General features: G+C 36.9%; 1 long non-coding RNA gene across 1 annotated transcript in view; it reads left to right on the top strand.

The window, feature by feature from the left end:
• The first annotated feature begins 523 nt into the window (after window positions 1-523).
• The window catches only part of LOC148132578 (uncharacterized), a 147,407-nt gene continuing 126,830 nt past the window's right edge, over window positions 524-21,100 (top strand). The window contains exon 1 of the long non-coding RNA XR_015748243.1: window positions 524-699. This is a non-coding gene — a long non-coding RNA (uncharacterized LOC148132578). The remainder of the gene's footprint in view (window positions 700-21,100) is intronic.

The following is a 21,100-nucleotide window of genomic DNA, read 5'->3' as shown; positions in this document are numbered from 1 at the left end:
AACTTCACCTTAGCAATTGCCTTGCAGAGTGGAATTAGGTAAGCAGCCCAGATGATCTGCTGTATTCATTACTGGCCTGTGGTAAAAGCAACACTTTGCAGAATGTCTAAAAGGAAACCTAGTATTAAATACAGAATTCCATACACAATCCATGTACTTTGGCCATATTCTATGATTTTGTCTTTTCTGTGCCCAGTGCCAGCTATTTGCTTGTGCCGTTCAATGTATGTGGTTTCTGCCTGCATCTTATACCTTGAAGTATGTGTTGGATTGTTTCTGATGTCTCTTTTGCATAGGGTCCAGTCTAATGTGGTTGAATCCCACTTCTGTGGATCTGGTGTTTAGGGCCTGTTCTTGTGCTCAGTGCCTCACTAATGTGTTTTAGCCCAACCTTTTCTGGCCACTGTTATGATTTCTCCATTGTCTGCCACCTCAGCTGGCAAGGTCTTATCTTGCCACCACATTTCCTTTGCTTGAACTTCCTCCCATGTCTGCTGCTACTTCAGGCATTCTCTCAGCAATTCATCTTTAGCAGCTTCCATGTTCTCCTTTGGCCAGCTCACTCTACTGGCAGGATTTCTGATGAAAGGCAAGGCTTACATGTGGATGTTATTCTTCCTATTGAGCTGGCTGATACGTGGATGTTGCTGTCTTCCTTACCTTCTCATTGTGGTTCCCATGTGACTGAAGGATACCAAGGTACTTGTAACTGATCTATGTATCTACTGTGTGACCCATTGGTAGATTCACCGCATCAGTCTTAATTAACTTCCCTATCTTGACTACCATCTGGCCACACTTCTCCAGTCTGAATGACTTCCCAATGTCCTCACTTGTAGATCCATACCAGGTCAATATTTCATAGGCTCTTAGCATATAACTTAATGTCATCCATGAAGAGAAGTTGGCCCATGATAGTTCTACTCTTGAATCTGTATCCATATCCAGTCCTTGTGATTATCTGGCTGAGGAGATTCAAGCCTATGCAGAAACAGCAATGGAATAGTGCATCAACTTTGTGCATGATGGTCACTTGTGTGGAATGTCTTGAATTGACTTCTGGTTTCTTGCTGAGTTCTTGAGGAAAGTTTGATATCCTTTTGACTTTGTATAATTACGTATGTATCCTTACGATTTATATTGACTGTTTCCTAGTATGATTTGATTGTTGATTGTGCCCTATGACTATCATTAGGTATTGTACGTTATGATTCTTGATTCTTAATGAATGTATCTTTTCTTTATGTATACTGAGAGTATTTACACCAAGACAAATTCCTTGTGTGTCCAATCACACTTGGCCAATAAAGTATTCTATTCTAATGCCAGGCATTTTTAGATCCATATTGAGCATAGCATTGAGTTGTAGGCTTTCCTTTACAATCCAGGGTATGCTCAGATTGGTCTGTCTAGCTCTTGCATCTTGGCTAACTGCTTTCTCTCTCTGAGCAAATGACATTTTGAGCTTCTATTGTTGTTCCCAATGCCTTGCTAAACTGTGCTCATGTACTGGCCATAAGATGTATGAAGAAACTATGGATGGATGATAAGTAGCTAGTGAGGGAGAGAGAGAAAGAAGAAAGAGAGAGACAGAGACAGAGACATACATACTTTGTATATATTCTTTTTCATTCTGAATAATTTCTTTGGCGGCACACCCTATTTATCATATATCATCTATCTATCTATCTGTCTGTCTGTCTGTCTGTCTATCTATCTATCTATCTATCTATCTATCTATCTATCTATCTATCTATCTATCTATCATCTAATTCCATTTTGGCGAACCTATGGCACATGTGCCAGAAGTGGCACGTGGAGCCATTTTTGCCGGCGCGTGAGCCATCACCCCAGATCAGGTCCACTGCACATGCGTGCACATCTCCCACCAGCCAGCTGATTGTCGGGTATCTGCTGTGCATGCGTGGGGAGACACACGCATGCACAGAGACATGGGGCATGTGTGGGGGATAGTGCATGCATGTGCAGGGGGCGGGGGTTGTGCACGCATTGCATTATAGGTGCAGGTATGTGTGTGCACATGCATGTACTTTCACATGCGATGATGAAAAGGTAAGCCATCACTGATCTAACTTATATGTCAATCTTTCATTTTCATATTGGGATGTTCAGCATTTAATATAAGAACATACAAATTTTGATTTCCATTCTAATTCACTAAGCATCTTTCTTTACTCAAAGGAGTAAAGAAAGTTATTTCTGAAAATATTTTATAGTCATACAATAATAATACAATAATAATTTTATCACAGTTTTGGCACTGCTGCCTTCCTGAACTATCATATTGTTCTATATTTGTGTTTGTATGTAATGTGTTTTTTAATATTGACCCATAATTGTCTGCTTCTTATCAAGGGTCATGGCATTGGTATTATTAGATGCATAAGATTAACAACAACAATACTTATAAGTTGACGCTCAAGTAATTCCAAGCATTTTCAAGCTACAAACTCAAAAATTTGACGCTACCATTTGGTTGAATTCTTGGTTTCTCTAGTGGAAATTTCTCAAAGAGAAAATTGATTTGAGTGAATGGTGGGTCAATTCAGATTCTGCAATGACTTACAACTAAGTTTTCAAATTCTAAGCCTGGATTCTCTTGACAAAAACTTCTTCAAGGAAATCAGCCTCAGATCTTGCAAATCTGAGACTCTCAAAATCTCCCAGACACATCAATCTGACTTGCCTTTAATTTGGAAATAGAAAATCAGCCTATTACTTGTGAAAATGTGCTAATGGATATAAATTATACTCCTGTGCAGTATTTACTGTGGCTGTTGTAATGTTGTACTGTGACATTAAGTGAAGGGGCATAGCTCAAATGCAGAACACAGTTTTTTGATGCCGAAAACCCCTGTTTAATTCCTGTAATCTCAAGGGAAGATGAAAGGTTTAGAGAAGTTACTAGTTACTAGAGTAGCCAATACTTAGGGAGTTGGATGGATGGCTTTCCTGGTATAAGTTTCCTATGTTCTCTTTAAAACAAAATTGTTGTGTGAGACAGCAGTAAATTTTGGCTCTCTGGAAAATGTATACCCTTATCAGGAATTGGTTTATTAGGCAGAAGGTTCAAGGAAGGTGCAAGATTTATCTCTTTATTGCAGGCAAGAATGAAGGCAGGTATACATTGTGGTAGAGAGAGTCTGGGCTCAAGGGTTAAATTTTAGAAAAATTGATTTCTTTTCTCCTCTTTCTGAATCAAGGGATTTTTGACCATCCTTTTGATGGCTTTGGAAGGGTCCTGGTCTATGTTGACATATTGCTTCTCTCTAGCATGAAAACTGTCCATTCTTGCACTGCTAGACTAATTTTGATCCACGGGTCAAGAAAATGGGTTAGAAATGTACATTCCCTAATCAGATTACAAACATGAATATAAATATGGAAGACAGCCCATATTTATATAAATATGGAAAGATGTTTCATCTATTAATTATCCAGTGAGAAATACAATTTTCTTGGTGTGCCATTCAGGAGAGTCAATTGACATGATTCAAGCTAGATGAATCAAAAGTACTTTCCTGTGTTTCTATGTGTGTGTGTAACAAAATTATAACAAAAATATCAGGTCTACTACTTCAACACTGTGCAGCATGCCAATATTAATACTATGCTGGACTTAAATTCTCATAATCTTCAGTATACTTTGGTTTCATGAGATGCATTACTGGAATGGATTGTATCTTATTTTAACGGGACATGGATTGTTGGGCTTGAAACCCAACAATGGAAGACAGCAGTCCAAGAAGGTTCAGCTGACAAATAGAATAAGTAAGCAAGTGATATTTTCAATAAGAACTTTCTACAGATATAAATGATGGCTATTGTTGAGACTATTTAGGATCAGTTTTGTAGTCCAACAGCAAACAACACCATCACCAGCTATCACTAGGAAGCTATCCTTGATCACATTCATAAGGAATTGAGGTCTTGAACCTGAAATCATTTTTACAATCATGTCACTTTGCATGGGTAGAAATCTATTGACAAAAATCATGGTCAAGAGAATAGCTCTATTCAAAGAAACAAAACACAATATCTAATTTGTACAGTTCACATGTAGGCAATGACTTCCTCTGAACCACTTATAAGTTTCTGTTATTTATGGGAAGCCCAAAGAACGTTGTTTTTTATGTCAACCATTACCAGCAAGGAAATGGAAATCTTGCCTGCATATGGCCTACTTAAGCTGGGCAATATTAAAGCTTCTTTCCCCATAAAATAGACAGGAAGCTATATTCTCAATTCTTTATGTGATAATTAAAAGAAAATGGTTATATGTTTATAGATTTGTTCAACCAGATTTACAGCTCATTTTGATTGCCTGCTCTTGTGCTAGATGTACAAAAGGCATTCATAACACTGTTTTTGTTTCTGATTAGTAGTAGTAATAGTAGTCATAGTAAACAAACAACAGTTATAACAATCAGGCTTCCCAATAGTGTTACAAGGTTGGCATAAGGTACAAGCAAAGGAGCTCCCTGCATTTAGAGATAATTCTCCCCAATTCCAGGATCAATTTAAGCTGTCCTTGATAAGCAACTCATTTTTTTTTCAACCTGCCAGAGATTATTAACTTGGTTGCCTTTATTTTCCAAGACTTTGTTTGTTTTTCAGATGCAATGCTTTTAACCTTGTAATGGAATAACTTGTATCCCAAATGGGGTTGTTGTGAATAAATGTTCCCAGAATTTCAACACAGCTCATGAGAATGACGTCTTTACTGGTGTTTGTTTTCCTCTTCCCACCTCAAATACCTTGTTTAGAAGCACTTTGCAGAACAGTAATCAATTTGTTAGTTTTTCTATTAACAGAACAAGCTGGACAAACAAGCACTATATTTCAGTGTCTCGTTAGATATTTTCTGTTCCTTTCTTTAAAGATACAACTATAGGAAAATTGCCCCTGTTTGGTTTGTTCATTTTCCATTTAGTAATACCTCAAATGATGAAGCCACTACTTAGACATATCTTCTCTCCTTCTATTACTCTCTTCATTGGTTTGGACATCCTGTGGTTGCAATTTTTAACATAAAAACTATATGTTAGATATTGTAATATAATCTGGATCTTAGAATATGTTAGTGTAATGGAAATGGAATGACGTTGGGAGACAGGATGGAAAGCAGCAACTAGGCAAAAGAGATTGATGAGCCTGCAGAAGGAACATAGCAAACATCTGAGAAGGATCCTCCCTAGTTTCTTAAACTATGAAGGTGACAGGGGAGAAATTAGCACTTCGGCAAAATCTTATCTTCAGAGTCTTAATGGTCAATATTTTGTCTGGAAAACAACTAGTAACTCATGGGGTTTTTTAAAGGTTGAAGATTATCTACTTTCACAATGGTTATGGAAGGGAAGTTTATTTAGCAGCCAACTTTTATTCAAAGAAATTGTCAGGTCCGTGTATCTGTTATTTCTTCAGTGGAAGAAGAAAAGGGGGAGGGGAGGCTGATAAAGAAATCCTTTCTTGATGTAAGCTGAATATATTTAATTTTATATCGAATTTGTATAACCCACACATGATACGATGGAAGGAAAAAAGCCAGATGGCCAGAACTATCACCTCTGAGAGGCACAACCAGGAGATGAGAAGGTCATAAAAATTCCACAGTGAGATTGTACTTTGGGAACCTCTTGAATAGTTCGTTCTAACAAGAGGGGTGGGGAGGAATTAACATACTGGCTTTTGTTTCACTAAATACACACCGAGATAAGGGAAGTGGTTCTAAACTCCCTTATGTATCCCTGGATGCCTGAGAGACCTCAGACAATGCTTTGAACTCCTACAGGAATTGTCTCATCTCAATAAAGAATTCCTTTGTGATACGTTTGGATACATTTTCAGAAGTTCATTCTAGTTGAGTGAATGGGAAAAGTTCTGTAGCCTGACAAAAACCTGAAAATGGAGCGCTAGCTTAAATATAGCATAAGAGGCAAATTAAATATATTTAATTCTATATTTTTCAAAAGAAGAAACAGAAGAGCTGGAGTTACAATATGAATCATGTTCATTATTTTTGTTACATGATTTGGATAGTTTTTCTGCAATAAAGTAATAAAACTATTGGATATATCTGACTATTTGATACTGTGGTTACTACCAAAGTCATTCTTTGTTCAAAAAATGAAATGCAAATTTGAGTTGACCAGAGTTTTCTTAAACAGACCTAATTTATAACAAAACAGACTGTAATACTATCAGAGAACATTTCTCATTTTTGAGAACCGCAGATGGTTGGGAGAAGTCTGATTTCATGCTGTTTGGATTCCTCTAACAACAATTAATATCCATGATAAAATCAAATTGGCTAAAGAGAAAACAACAATGGAATTTTGGTACTGGATATTCACTCGCTTGCATTCCTCAAAGATCTCAAGAAAATATTATGTTTGCATTAATAAACCATATGGTTTCCTTCTGTTAAAAGGGAACATTAAAGAAACATTGAATATGTTTCTCTGATCAAAATTTCTTACCTTTATTCAGACTTATATGGAAAGTCCAGATTAGTGTAGTTACCAACGTCTTTGGAAGCATGTCAAGTAAATCCAGCTTCCCCCATTGACTTTGTTTGTTGGAAGCTCTCTGGGAAATTCACACCGGTTGCCAAGCATCTAAATTTTAATCTTGAGATTGTGAGGATGCTATAACTGTTGTAAGTATGAGGATCAGTTGTAAGTCACTTTTCTCAATGCCATTGTAACTTCAAATGCTCACTAAATGAATGGTTGTAAGTTGAGGACGACTGTACAGATATTTAAGTACATAGCTTTGTATACCGATATGTAACACTATAATCATTATATGTGCATGAATGCTTGCTTTTCCAGGAGAGAAATGGCTACAAAGGCATTGACTTTATCCATTTTTGCTGCTTTACTAAACTGGTCAAATTGCACAAGCAGAAGGAAAACCAAATTTGGTTCCTCAATTCCAGCCAGTCTGACTTTTTCTTTATATGGGTCTTAAGTTTTCTTTCATTCCTAGCAGCAGCTATACTTAGACTCACTCTCTAGATTTCTTTTGTAGTGTGCTTCTACTATCAAATCTGACAGGGATAAAACTACGTCCTTACTCTCAGGTGCAAATTAGAGATGTTCTCTCTGGGTAAGCCCTAAACTGGGATAGATGATTACTCATCTGACCTTGGTGGACAGCTTTTAAGATGCCCTAACCCAATTAAAAATCTTTGTGACAATATATATTTTTATTCATTGTTCCAGCACTATACTCAAGTGAAAATGTCATAGCAATTGCGTCTAAAAGAGGAAAGATTTTAAAATTTTTGGTATGTTGATCCTATCATAGAAGGAAGGTTGTCTTAAAGTCTTAAAGTTGCCAAGTTTGGAGACCTCTAATCTAGACCAACAGAGGCAACTACTACTTCAACATCCCTGCCAAATGGCCATTTAATGTAGGGAAGATGTGTCCATCACTTCCCAGGCAGCCTATTTCATTGTTGAACATCTTTTATTATTCAGTTTTTTCCCCAATGATCTCTTGAAATCTTAGTTTAAACCTATTTCCTGATATCTATGGTCATTCTCAGTCATCCAGGTCATTGTTGTCCCAAAGGCATTTTTTCAAGAGGCAACTGGATGTCTTCATAGAAAAATCAAAAGTCCAATTGCCTCTTGAAAAAACACCTTTGGGACACCTATTTCCTCATGTTCTCCTGAAATCTTAGTTTAAATTCAAACCAAAGATTGCTTGGGAGACAACAAGATCCCCATTGATAGAATATCTGGCTGATGGAGGAATATCAAGATCTCCTCCTATTTCTTTGTAATTTCTGTACAACTAGAAACTTATTCTACCTTTCTTTAAAGCAAAGTTTCTCAATTTTGGAAATTTTAAGATGAGTGACCTAGAATTCCCTAGACAGTATGCCAGACTGCCAGGGGAGAAAAACATTTTTCGAGACATTTGGGTGAAGGACTACCTGGCTATGGGTAAAAGTAATTCCTGCTTTGTGAAGCATAATCATCTTGTTTATTTAATGTTTTATTTTTTTAAGTAGCTGATTTTATTCTGCTGTGATGCCAGTTTGAAACAAAGTCTTCAAATGGCCCCAAGTTCCCAATTTCCCATCACTGTGTTTATGTTAAAATAGACAAATATTTGTTTGCACCAAAACGGACTTCAAACTTGCACTGAAATTTATTTGCTTTTTTTTAAAATCAATCGTTTTAGGAACACCTGATTGTCCTCTGGAATTTTTACCACACATTACAGACTTTTGGCATAGCATTTAGCATGAATCCAAACTGTAGTTTAATAATCATGGCTTGTGGTTTAGTATATCCTCCATTGTGGCTTGTCTGATAAACCATTGATAAAACCAACCATATTTTAATATGTTATGGTCTTAAAACTAAATATATGAGGTTTCGGTATCAGAATATAGAATAAAAGAGTTGGAAGGGAACTTGGATGTCTTCTAGTCTGACTCAAGGAGGAAGCCCTATATCATTCTGAACAAATTGCTGTGCAATCTCTTCTTTAAAACCTCCAGTGATAGAGGCCTTACAACTTCTGGAGGCAAGCACTTTTATGGTTAATTGACAGGAAAATTCTCCTTAGTTCCAGGTTGGATTCTCATTGATAAGTTTCCATCTTCTTGTCCTCCACTAAGGTGTTGTGGGGAATGGGTTGATTCTTCTCTCCTCTGTGACAACCCCTCAAATATTGGGAGTCTGCTATCATGTCACCCTTAGTCCTTCCCTTAATTAGACTAGACATAACCAGGTCTTGAAAACATTCATCATTTATCCTCCAGCTACCTAATTTTCTTTGTTGTTGTTCTCTGCATGCTGTCTCAACATCTTTTTTGTCTCATGGCAACCAAAACTGTCCAAGTGTGATCTTACTGAAGCAGGATAAAGTGATACTAACACTTCACATGACCTTGATACTATCTGTCTGTTGATGCAGCCTAGGACTGCTTTGACTTTTTTTTTTTTTTTTGCAACTGCAGCACACTTGCTGGTTCATATTTAGGTGGTTATCCACTGGGAATCCTAGATCCCTCTCACAGCTGTTGAGTTCTATATTCTATACCTTTGATTTTACTTGCCTAAGTGTAAAGCCTTACTTTTATCACCACTGAATTGCATTTTGTTGGATAGGTCCCAGGGTTCAAGTCCTTCTGGATCTTGAGCCTATCTTCTACCAGTAAAATGTTGGCTATTCCCCCTGTTTGGTGTCATCTGCAAATTTCACAAGTTGCTCTTCTATTCCTCATTCCTATTAAGTGTTGTACCTTATGATTCTTGACTCTTGACAAATGTATCTTTTCTTTTATGTACACTGAGCATTTGCACCGACACATTTGTTGTGTGTCCAATCACACTTGGCCAATAAAAAATTCTAATTCTAATCTAAATCAGGGGTGGTTAATTAATTTCCCCAAGGGCCACCTTGGAAGGACAGATGTGAAGGGTCACTGCTGACCCCATGGCCACCAACCCTGCCACCACTGCTGTTGCCATGGGCTGGAGAAAGATAGTCAAAGGGCTGGATGTGGCCTACAGGCTCAAAAATGTCCAGGTCTGATATAAACTGTTTATGAAGATATTGAAGAGTAGTAGGCCTAAAACAGAAAGTTAAGTTACCTCACTGCATGCTTCCCTCCATGTAATTCCATTGAAGACTACACATTGAGTGTGGTTGGTCAGCCAGTTACAAATCCATCTGGTAATGATGCTGTCTGCCCCACCTTTTTCTACCTTAATAAGAAGTGTACTGTGGTCTACTATGTCAAATGCCTTATTGATGTCCAGGTATACTATGTCAACATCATTTCCCTGGTCCAGTAATTTAGTCACTTAATATTAATAATTTAGTCAATAAAGTATTTCTGGCATGATCTGTTTTTGACAAAGCCCCATGGGCCTTTAGTAACAGCTTTGCTTGTGCTTAACTGTTACAAAACACCTTGATAATCTTTTCCAGGATCGATGTCAGGTTGATCAATTTGTAGTTTTCTCATGTCCCCCCCACTTTTTTTAGAAGAAGGGAACCACTTCACCTCTCTTCCAAGTACTCCAGAAACTGTGAAATATATGGTTCAATGGTTCCAAGATTATGCCTGACAGCTCCTTCAGAACTCCAGGGTGTAATCCACCTGGTCCTGGGGATTTGGATTCATTTAGTTTGGATAGGTGTTTTCTTTCCTTAGGTGTCTTCTTCTTTTTCTTGCCTATTTTCACTTCTATTCCTAATCTGTCATTTATGGTACTGCTTTTGATAGGTAGGGCTGTATTCTCCTTTTGTGTTTAAGGGATAGACATATTATATTACTGATAAAATACATTCTCACAATCCAAAATTTTCATCAAAATTTTAAAAATTACCATTACACAATCTTACCATTAACTTCACCCCTTTTACTGTGTTTTGAATATTTGGTCAGTGGAATGATATGCCTGCCTTTATACAGTGTTGAAAAAGGCCAAGAAACTAGATGGATGTTAATAAGATTTGAATCTCTTAACTCAGCTGTTAAAAGAAGGAAAACCTTCCATAAATTAGAGAAATTAAAATTTGGTATAATCTGCCTACAAGAAGTACATATTAAAAAACAATATGTTGATACAGCCAAAATTAGGGAAAATATTCACTTCTTTGACACAATGCAAGAGGAGTGCTGTTATACATTAAAGATATTATCCCAGCGAAATTGATCTATACCGACGATGATGGAAGATTACTAATGGTGGAAATAATGGACAATAATATGAAAACACTCCTGATTGCAATCTATGCCCTGAATGACAATCAAGAAGAATTTTATAGAAAACTACATATGAAAATAATCGAACTGGACTATGCTAATATAGTTATGATGGGAGATTTTAATGGAATTGTAGACAATAAATTGGACTATACAGCACAGAAAACAACAAAGCAAAACGAAAGACTCTCCCTAAATCTTTTTTCACAATGATAGATGAAATAAATTTAAAAGATACTTGGAGAGAAAGAAATGCTAAGACTAAACAATACACCTTCTATTCAAACAGACATTTATCATGGTCCAGAATAGATACGATATGGATGTCAACAGAATTGTTAGCTAATATCCAAGAAATAAATATTGAAACAAGTACTTGGGCAGATCACAATCCAATGACAATTAAATGGAAAGGACAAAGAAGAAGATCTAGATGGACGTTAAATAATACTATATTAAAGGAAAAAGACTTCATACAGCCTCTTTCTTTAGAGAAAATAAAAAAGAAGACACATCAATGCAGAATGTATGGGATACAATGAAGGCATATGCCAGACTAATAGACTATACAAGGAAAAGAAATACCATGAAAAGACTAGCCTCAAAAAAAATTAGAGGATGAGTATAAAGGACTTGAAAAAGAGCTACAGACAATGCCAGAGAAAAAGGATTTTAAGTTAAAAATGGATATAATTAAACATAAAATGGGACTAATGGAAAAAGAAGAACTAGCACAGAAAATCAGAGGTGTGAAACAGAACTATTTTGAAGATGCAAATAAACCAGGTATATGGTTAGCATATAAATTGAGAAAGGAGAAAGAATCAAGGAAAATATTGCAATTAACAGATGATCAAGGCCAAGTTTGCTATGGAAGTAAAGAGAAGGAAATTATATGAGACTATTATGGGAAACTATACACACAAGAGAATATTGATGAGGAAAGAGTTAGACAGTACTTACACAATGCTCATCTACCCCAGATACCCAAAGAGATTGAAACAATGTTAGAAAGCAATATAATGATGATGGAGTTAACTGAAGCACTTAAGAAGCAAAACAATGGAAAGGCACCAGGTCCAGATGGACTTCTGTCAGAATTTTACAAAACACTACAAGAATCATTGAACCTTCCATTGCTAGAAGGTATGAATGAAGTTATGTTAAAGAAGAAGATACCTAAATCATGGTTAGAAGCTTATATTACACTTATCGCAAAAGAGGAGGCCATTACAAATCAAGAACTATAGACCTATTTCCTTACTAAACACAGATTATAAAATTTTTGCTTCAATATTGGCAGAAAGACTTAAAAAATACCTAAATAATTTTATCCACCCTGATCAAAATGGATTTCTGCCAAGAGACAAATAAAAGACAATATGAGAGTAATCTTGGACACTTTGGAATATTACAAGGCACACCCTGAAAAACAAATGCCTTTGATATTTTTAGATGCACAGAAGGCATTTGATAATGTAAATTGGTGATTCATGTTACTACAGTTGGAACAGATGGGCTTTGGTAAAAAATTTATCCAAGCAATAGAAGCTATATATCTTAACCAAATGGCAAAGGTAATGATAGAGGGAGAACTGACAGACTCTATTGATATAAGAAAAGGAACAAGACAAGGGTGCCCACTATCACCTCTGTTGTTTGTGTTAACCTTGGAAGTGTTAAACAGAAATATTAGAGAAGAAAAGGATATAAAAGGGATGAAAATTAAAAAGTAAGAATTTAAGTTGCAAGCATTCACAGATGATCTGGTTTTCATTTTAGAAGACCCACTAGAAACAACATCAAAATTGATAGAAAAGATAGAGGTATATGGAAAGGTGGCTGGTTTGAAAATAAATAAAGACAAAACAAAGATTTTGACAAAGAATATGCTATCAAGACAAAAAGGAAGAACTGGCAGATGTATTGAAAATCCAGGTCATGAATAAGATCAAGTACTTGGGGATATCATTTGACAGCAAGATGTAGTACACTAAAAGAGAATAACTATATTAAACTTAAGCAGCAGATAGCGCTAGATTTGGTGAAATGGGAAAATTTACAACTGTCATTAATAGAGAGAATATCAACAATCAAGATGAATATATTACCCAGAATTTTATATTTGTTCCAAACAATTCCAGTTAGGCTTGGAAAAGATTATTTTGAAGATTTAAATAAAATTGTGTTGAAATATATATGGCAAGGTAAGAAAGCGAGAATAAAGTTAAAACTTTTGCAAGATGCCAGAATAAGAGGAGGATTTGGTTTGCCTAATTGGGAGTTGTATTACCAAGCTACAAATTTGATGTGGGTTAAGGAATGGATAACATTAAGAAATACTAGATTGTTGACATTGGAAGGCATGATCTGTTGTTGGGGTGGCATGCTTTTTTATGGTACAAAGGAACTAAAACACAGGGGTATTTTAGAAGACATTATATATGGGAGTCTCTGTGGTTAAACTGGGAGAAGACTAAAAGGCAATGTTATTTGAAAATTGCAGTCTGGTTGTTGACTACTGAAGCATTTTCCTATCCTATAATATATAAAAAGGAACAAACAGTTAGATATGGTGAAATATTGAATGAAAAGGGTGAACTTAAATCTATGCAAAAATTAGACAAACAAGTTATAAAGATGAATTGGTTTTCATATGCGCAAATACATTCAAGGTATGATAAAGATTCTAAAACAGAAGGTTTCTATGATAAACTGACTGATTTAGATAAGATTTTGACAGGTACTGATGAAAAGGTGATTTAAAAATTGTATGGATATTTATTAGAAATTAAACTAGAAGAAGAACAAGTTAAAGAAACTATGATTGCTTGGGGGAAGAATTTTGGATATGGGATTGATCCAGAGAAATGGCAAAAATTGTGGTCTCAAAATTGTAAAATGACAATGTCAACAGCATATAAAGAAAATTTGTATAAGATGTTTTACAGGTGGCATTTTCCCCCAACAAGAATAGCAAGAATGTTCAAGAACAAATCTGAAAAATGTTGGAAATGTCATCAGATACCTTGCTCATATTACCATATGTGGTAGACTTGTGCGGATGCCCAAAAATATTGGACTAAAATCCACACGTGGTTGGAAAAAATGACAAAAAAGCATATAGACTTGAAACCAGAGATATTTTTATTGGGAATTTTACCTGAAATATATAGTAAAGAATTGAAATACCTGATTGTAAATGTATTAATAGTGGCTAGGATTGTATTTGCCAAAAACTGGAAAAATGAGAAAATACCATCACAGGAGGAAATTATTAAGAAAATATTGGAATGGGCTGAAATGAGTAGATTGACATTTGAAATCAGAGAACAAGATGATAAACAATTTTATAGATATAAAATATCATTTTGTAGATATAATAAGAAAAAAAATACAAAAAAGATGTATTTTTTTTCTTATTATATCTACAAAATGATTGTAGGATAGATTTGAGATGATAATATGAACTACCATAAAACAAATTAAGTAAAATATGGATTATCTCGTAAAACATGAATGAATAATAGTATAGTCAAATGATTGATTAACAATGATATTAATGTATTTAATGTTTGATTGACAATATGAGAAACATATATAATGTAATTGTAATTGAAGACTACGAAATGGAAGCACAGAAAAATTTGGAAACCAACCGACATACTGTATATATGGAAGATGGCTTGATGTTTTTATGTTTTGTTTGTCTACGTTTGTCTTAAAAAACAATAAAATTTAAATAAAAAAAAGATTTGAATCTCTGGTTTTGTAAAAAGTTGACTAAATAGTTCTAATTCATTTCTTAAGAATAGAAATATTGTTTCATTTGAAAAGAAACAGACTGGTAAAAAGCTTAACAAACTGTTTCATAATTTGCCAAATAGATTCCATCTGTGTAAGCTAATATAACCCAAATGATGGCTTGTTTTATTCTGTAGAGTTTGACATATTAACATGTGTCATAATGTAACTGTTCTTCAGATCTTCCCATGCAGGGTATTGGTAAGGATATAGGTTTACATACAGTATGGATATTTATTAACATATGCCTGTATTATGCATTAGTGCCTTCCTTGTAGTGCATGCCTTAACTCCAAGATCTGTATGTTAATATTAAATAGAATCTTGAACAAAGCAGCATCTGTTTTCTCGATTAAAGATATTACATTGCTATTAATTTTGGAGCATTCAGTTCCTTATATAAAAGAGAACATGATTATTTGCCATCACACAGTATCATTAATTCTAAAATCAAAACTTAGATTTAAGGGTAGGAAGGGCTTCCAAATCCACATTACCAAACTGATCCAGTGTGGAAGTATGTCCAAACATCCTGGGGATATATTGTCCCTCCTATCCCCTATTAAATTTCTCCTCTTTCAAATTTCTGGGAGTCTACCTTAGCCAAGATCTCACCTGGAAAAATAATACATTCCAGGTGGTCAGGAAGGCTCAACAGAGACTCCATTTCCTTAGGGCCTTGCAGAAATATCAGATAGAACAATGACTGATGACTTCCTTTTACCTGTGTACTCAGGGGTGGGATTCTACCAGTTTGCACCTATTTGCTAGAACCGGTTGTTAACATTCGAAGCAGTTCGGAGAACCGGTTGTTAGAAGAAATTACTGACCTAATCCTGTAAGGAAGGCAGGAAGGAAACATTCTGGTGTTACATAAACTGCCTCTCCATTAACGCTTATTACATTCTTGGCAGGACTAGACTTCCTGTCTCAGGAACATTTCTGGAGTTTATATCTCTTCCTTTGCTGGTACTTTGCTTGTGTGTGGAGTGACCATTGAAAAAAGTGACTTATGACCATTTTTCACACTTTCGACTGTTGCAGCATCTCCACAGTCATGAGAGGCCAGGCGAGGAGATGCGTGCCTCGATGTGAGTGATGTTGAGTTGGCCACGCCCAGCCAGTAACATGACCACCAAGCAATGTCCACCCAGTCACATGACCACCAAGCCACACCCACCACCTAAGCCACGCTCACAGAACCAGTTGTTAAAAAATTTGAATCCCACCCCTGTGTGTACTATAGAAAGCGTCCTTACATATTGTGTTACGATATGGTATGCTGGCTTGACAGCCACAGACAAAAAGGCATTACAGTGGGTGATAAGCACAACACCAAAAAGTATGGGCTGTCCCCTGATATCACTTGCCAGGACCCGCTGCCTCAGCAGAGTGAGGAAAATCTTCAGAGATGATTCACACCCTGTTCAGCACTTCTTTACTCTCCTACCATTGGGCAGGAGATATAGAAGCATAGCCAGCCAAATGAATAGGCTGAAAAATAGCTTTTATCCGTGGGTTGTCAGACTTCTGAATGCAACATAAATGGCACAATTAAGTTTAATATGATAGACTTGCAGGGCCAGCACCAAGGGAGGCTCATTTCAATGTCATTGTACACATGTTGTGCATTGACAGTAAACGTTTGATTTGATTTGATTTGATTTGATTTGATTTGATTATCATACACAGGGGAGAAGGATTTCCAAATCCCCAATACTGTTCCATTAAGCAGCACACAACAATCAAACCCTGCAGTTGGTACCAGCAGAATTTTCACTTGCTTGTTTTCTACACCTTTGTGTGTAAAAGGGAACAAAATGACTTAGAAGAGAAGCTTTTAGCCTTACTTTGGGTATCTGGTTTTAATCAGGGCTGACCTCGTGCACAAGACCCAATTTGGTATAGTGGCTGAGACACCAGGTTGAAAATCAGGAGACCTCTATTTCAGGCATAAAACTGGGTGACCTTTGGCCAGTCCCTCTCTCTCAGCCATAGGAAGCAGGCAATAGCAAACCATTTCTGAAATCCTCCTAAGAAAATTGCAGGGACTTTCCTGGTACGAAGGCACAAAACCACACACAGAGCCGTCATGCACAGTTAAATGTTTTTTTTTAAAGGAGACTAGAAAAGCAGCTAGATGACATTGATTTCATCTTTCTGTAGAAGATATTCCATAGAAGATATTGGGTTTCACCTGTCTTGTCCATAGCTGGACAAAAAAAGAAAAAACCTGCATTACCTATTGTTTTGATTTATTCTTTGGCAGAATAACGAGATGGCACAGTGGTTAAAATGCAGTACTGCAAGCTACTTCTGCTGACTGCAGTTTGGCAGTTTGAGTCTCACCAGGCTCAAGGTTGACTCAGCTTTCCATCATTCCGAGGTCGGTAAAATGAGAACCCAGATTGTTGGGGACAATATGCTGACTCTGTAAACTGCTTAGAGAGGGCTGTGAAGCACTGTGAAGCAGTGTATAAGTCTAAGTGCTATTGCTATTATGTTGACAGTATGGACGAGGCTGGGGAAATGGCCACATAGATAAATTTAAAGGAATAGCTGGTCCTCTGATCAGCTGTTTGGGGCAACAAAGCACAACCAGTGCTAGTGAGATTGGAGGCTTTCAGCAATACGTTTTTCAGGACAGTGGTAGTAGTCACAGAAAATTTAATACTTAAAAAAAAATATGCCAGCAAATTACACAAGACTGCTTGGTGCACTGCATGTTGATAACATGTACCTGGTAACATCCATATGAAGATGGATTAGAGTTTGGTGAAATCAATGCAACAATAAATATAAAGAATATGCTGCGATTGTCTGTAAATAAAAATCTTAAACCTGAAATGGGTCAATATCCTTATTCTGAAAATACAGAGAGTTGTGGACAAGTGTTCTGGTCCTACAGAACATTTAATTGAGCAAATGTTCACTATACAAAAAGAAAAAAAAGTGCCATCACACTTATGCAATATTGTTATTATTAAGGAAATCTGTTGATAGCTGGGTCCTAACAGACAAATATAAAAAAATGAAACATGCATGTTTTGAGTTCAAGAAATATTTTGGCTATAACTTTTAATTTTTCATGTTTACTGTTGCCTGAGTATTGTATATCCTGAAGCTCAAAGTGGCATACAAAGATCAGTTTCCTTCTATTTCCTCATCCACACACCCCTGAGAATAGATCTATTACCAATAGATGAGAGAAATAAACTTCTGTAGCTGAACATGGAACAGAATGTAGTCAAATACCTTAACTAGTCAAATACCTTAACTACTAACTCCATCCTGAATTTAAGCTGACTTGGAAGAATTTTAAATTGATTTGAAGGCCATCTTGGTTCTTTTCACATGACCACCTCTGCTTGGGCTGAAGGCAGAAACATTATATTCAGATGTTATTATGTAAATAATCTTCAACTCTAGATTATGTAGTAATAATAATATGCAGATTATTGTATTTCATTTCCTATCTACCAAACATAACATTCTTTCTTCATCATCCTGACAACTTAAAATGACCTTGAGTGCTTTCGGGATCGAAATTATTTGTTGAACAACTTGTAGTCAGTAAAACAATATTGCAACATTCTTGTTTACTGTCTCATGTGAGTTCATTTACATAGTGTTTCAGAATATTTGTCTACAACCCTGGACCACGAGGTGAATGCATCATGGATATTTAGTTCAAGTTCAAGACACTTGCTGCAGCATTAGCAATAATTACATGTTTTATTATATGAGAAGGGCTAAGTTTATGTATTGCAGCATTAAGATTATGGTAGTGAAGGATGGAATATTACAGCTAATGGATTCAGGGCTTGATTTATTTCTCACATGGTTAGAATGCTGGATTGATGATTTTCAAGCCCACATTAGAAGCCAGCTGACCTAGCAGTTTGAAAGCATGCAAGTATGAGTAGATAAATAGGTACCACTTTAGTGGGCTTATTAACAGGGACATGAAAGGAACCCCCAACTGGGCATCCCCTGGACAACAATAATGTCACCAAACATCTATAGAGATTCTCCGTCATCCAGGTGCTTTTTCAGGAGGCAACTGGACTTTCTTGTTTGTTTTTTTTTGAAGATGTTTTGCTTCTCATCCAAGAAACTTGTTCAGCTCTGACAGGATAGTGGGGAATGGAAGGATTTATATTCCTTTCAGACAGCTGGTCATTTGCATCCTTTTAGAGGGTCGTTGAAGCACTTGGAGGTTTATCTGTGCCCTCAGGGTCACCTGAATGATGTCACCAGTTAATCCTTTCACCACAAAAGTGCTTTGGTGCATCTCACACATAAGTATACTAGAGTATGAGGATGAAAATGTGTTTTTTCACTGGCAAAGACTTTTGTTGCTGTTGTAGCAGATACCAAGGACTGGCCTCTCCTTGATCTTCTCCACTGCCCCTGAGAATTTATTTATTTATTTGTATGCAGCCTTTATTATTTTTATAAATAACTCAAAGTGGCAAACATTTCCAACATACCTTCTTCATCTTCTTTTCCCCACAACAACAATCTTGTGAGTTGGGTTAGGGCTGAGAGAGACTGACTGGCCCCAAATCATCCAGCTGATGGGGCTTGAACTCACAATCTCCTGCTTTGCATCCAGGTGCCTTAATTAATAGACCAATCTGGGTCTCTTGGTGGTAACAACTAGTAACATTGAGAGCCCTGAAACTAGAAACACAATTTTTTGATGGTCTGTGAAGGTTTTAAAAAAATACATTAATATCCATTGACACACAAGTGGGATCCTACCAGTTCTAGAGAACTGGTAGCTCCAAAGAGCAGTTGACACCAAACCGGTTCACTGGGATGAGGTTTTGTTTTGTTGTTTGGCCCACCCACCTGCCTGGCTCTAGGATGTCCTTTAGTGGATGCATTTTCCTCCTCAGGTGCTTTGCATAGCACAGCTGAGTCCCGCTTGTCAGCTGGAGAAGGTAAATGCTTGCCGGAGCTGGTAGAGTACACACGCATGCAGCATGCGATTGATGCGCATGCGCACGCTCCCCAAAGCAGTTGTTATGCCGGTCGGATCCCACCCCTGCATTGACATACTGGACCAGATGTTCCAAGATCCAAGTCTGCTGAAGTTGTTGCACTTGTGGAGGCATATATTTGTCCATGGTAAACAGTTACCAAACACAAGTTGAATGCTTTTAAGAAAGGCCCCAAAGAATCCAGAAGAGATTATTAGGATCAACCCTGGCACTATGCTATATTCTGTGACGTGAGAATGGGCCTGCTTTGTGGTTGTTTTATTTGTGAATTAAAGAAGAAGCAGTCCATCACAGCTTCTTTCTTGAATCAGATCTGACCCTCACTGTAGCATAGGGAAAAGTTTTGGCAACAGAAGCTGTACCACAACATGTGAAAGAAATCTGTCATGCAGATTTTTCCATTGTGCTCATGCTTCAAGATGAGCAGGAATCAGAGGTTTTTTTTTCAACCGGCTCACAGAAGCCAAATTATTCGTGGGCCTGTTAGGGTTATGGTGAATAATATAACCACAACGAGTGACAATTCAGGAATGCAGAATGTTACGCTTGCAAAAAAAAAGGGGGGGGGCATATTTGTTGAAGACTTACTATTTCCAGTTTAGCTTGCATCCAGCACACTTCTGGCCAGTCCCAGCAGCCAGATGCAGCAAGCACACAAACCTTTCAGTTCAGCTAGCAAAACTACAGATTGCTAACTTCAACATCTGCTAGCTTTCAGATGTGCATGGTCAAGGAAGCTAGGAGTCTTTCTTATCTCAATGGAAACCCATCCTGTCTGCCATTAGATGTGGGAATGACCAGTAATTTGAATAGATTTCTGGATGAGAAGAAAGGCTACTACCTCCAACCTATCCTTTGCTTCTCAATCTTAACTGCTGGGGTATGCTCAGAAATAGTCTTTTGCCCACCCCTCCAACTCTGGATGAGACTAGAGTGAAACCTCTGGTCATGAACGTTTCAGTTCACGACCAAATTGGGTGACAACCCAAAATTTCAGAAAATTTTAGCATCTGGTTGTGAACAAATTTGCGATCTAATATGGCCGGGGCCATTTTCCCCTTTCTGCACCATTTTGACAGCTCGTTTGACAGCCAAATTTCCTGTTTCCACGTTTGCAGTAATTTTGCAATTAAACATGGCCTCTAATCAATTGAAGAATGGTATGAGTGTTGGTGAGAAGAAGGTGTTAATGAAAATAGAAATAGAAGTGAAGAACAAATCATTGACAAGTATGAGCATGCTGTGCATGTTACCGATCTTGCTGCAGAGTACAAGAAGCCAAAGTCTACAATCTCGACTATTTTGAACCAGAAAGAGGCTATTAAAGCAGCTAGTGTTGCAAGGGGAATGACAATGCTAATCAAGCAGAGGCCTCAAGTACTGGAAGAGGTGGAAAATCTGCTCTTAGTATGGTTGAACAACAAGTAACTTTCAGGTGACATTGTAAGTGAGGCAATCATATGTGAGAAAGCTAGGAAGATACATGGCAATTTGTGGCAATTTCCAATGTGGAAATGAGTTTCAGGTC

Source organism: Notechis scutatus, chromosome 2, assembly GCF_049901735.1.
Source record: "Notechis scutatus isolate UNSWTSFEM ecotype Mainland chromosome 2, rNotScu1.2, whole genome shotgun sequence".
In the NCBI taxonomy this organism is placed as follows: Eukaryota; Metazoa; Chordata; class Lepidosauria; order Squamata; family Elapidae; genus Notechis; species Notechis scutatus.
Note: the sequence above shows the minus strand (reverse complement) of the source record. Positions and strands in the feature narration are given on the sequence as shown.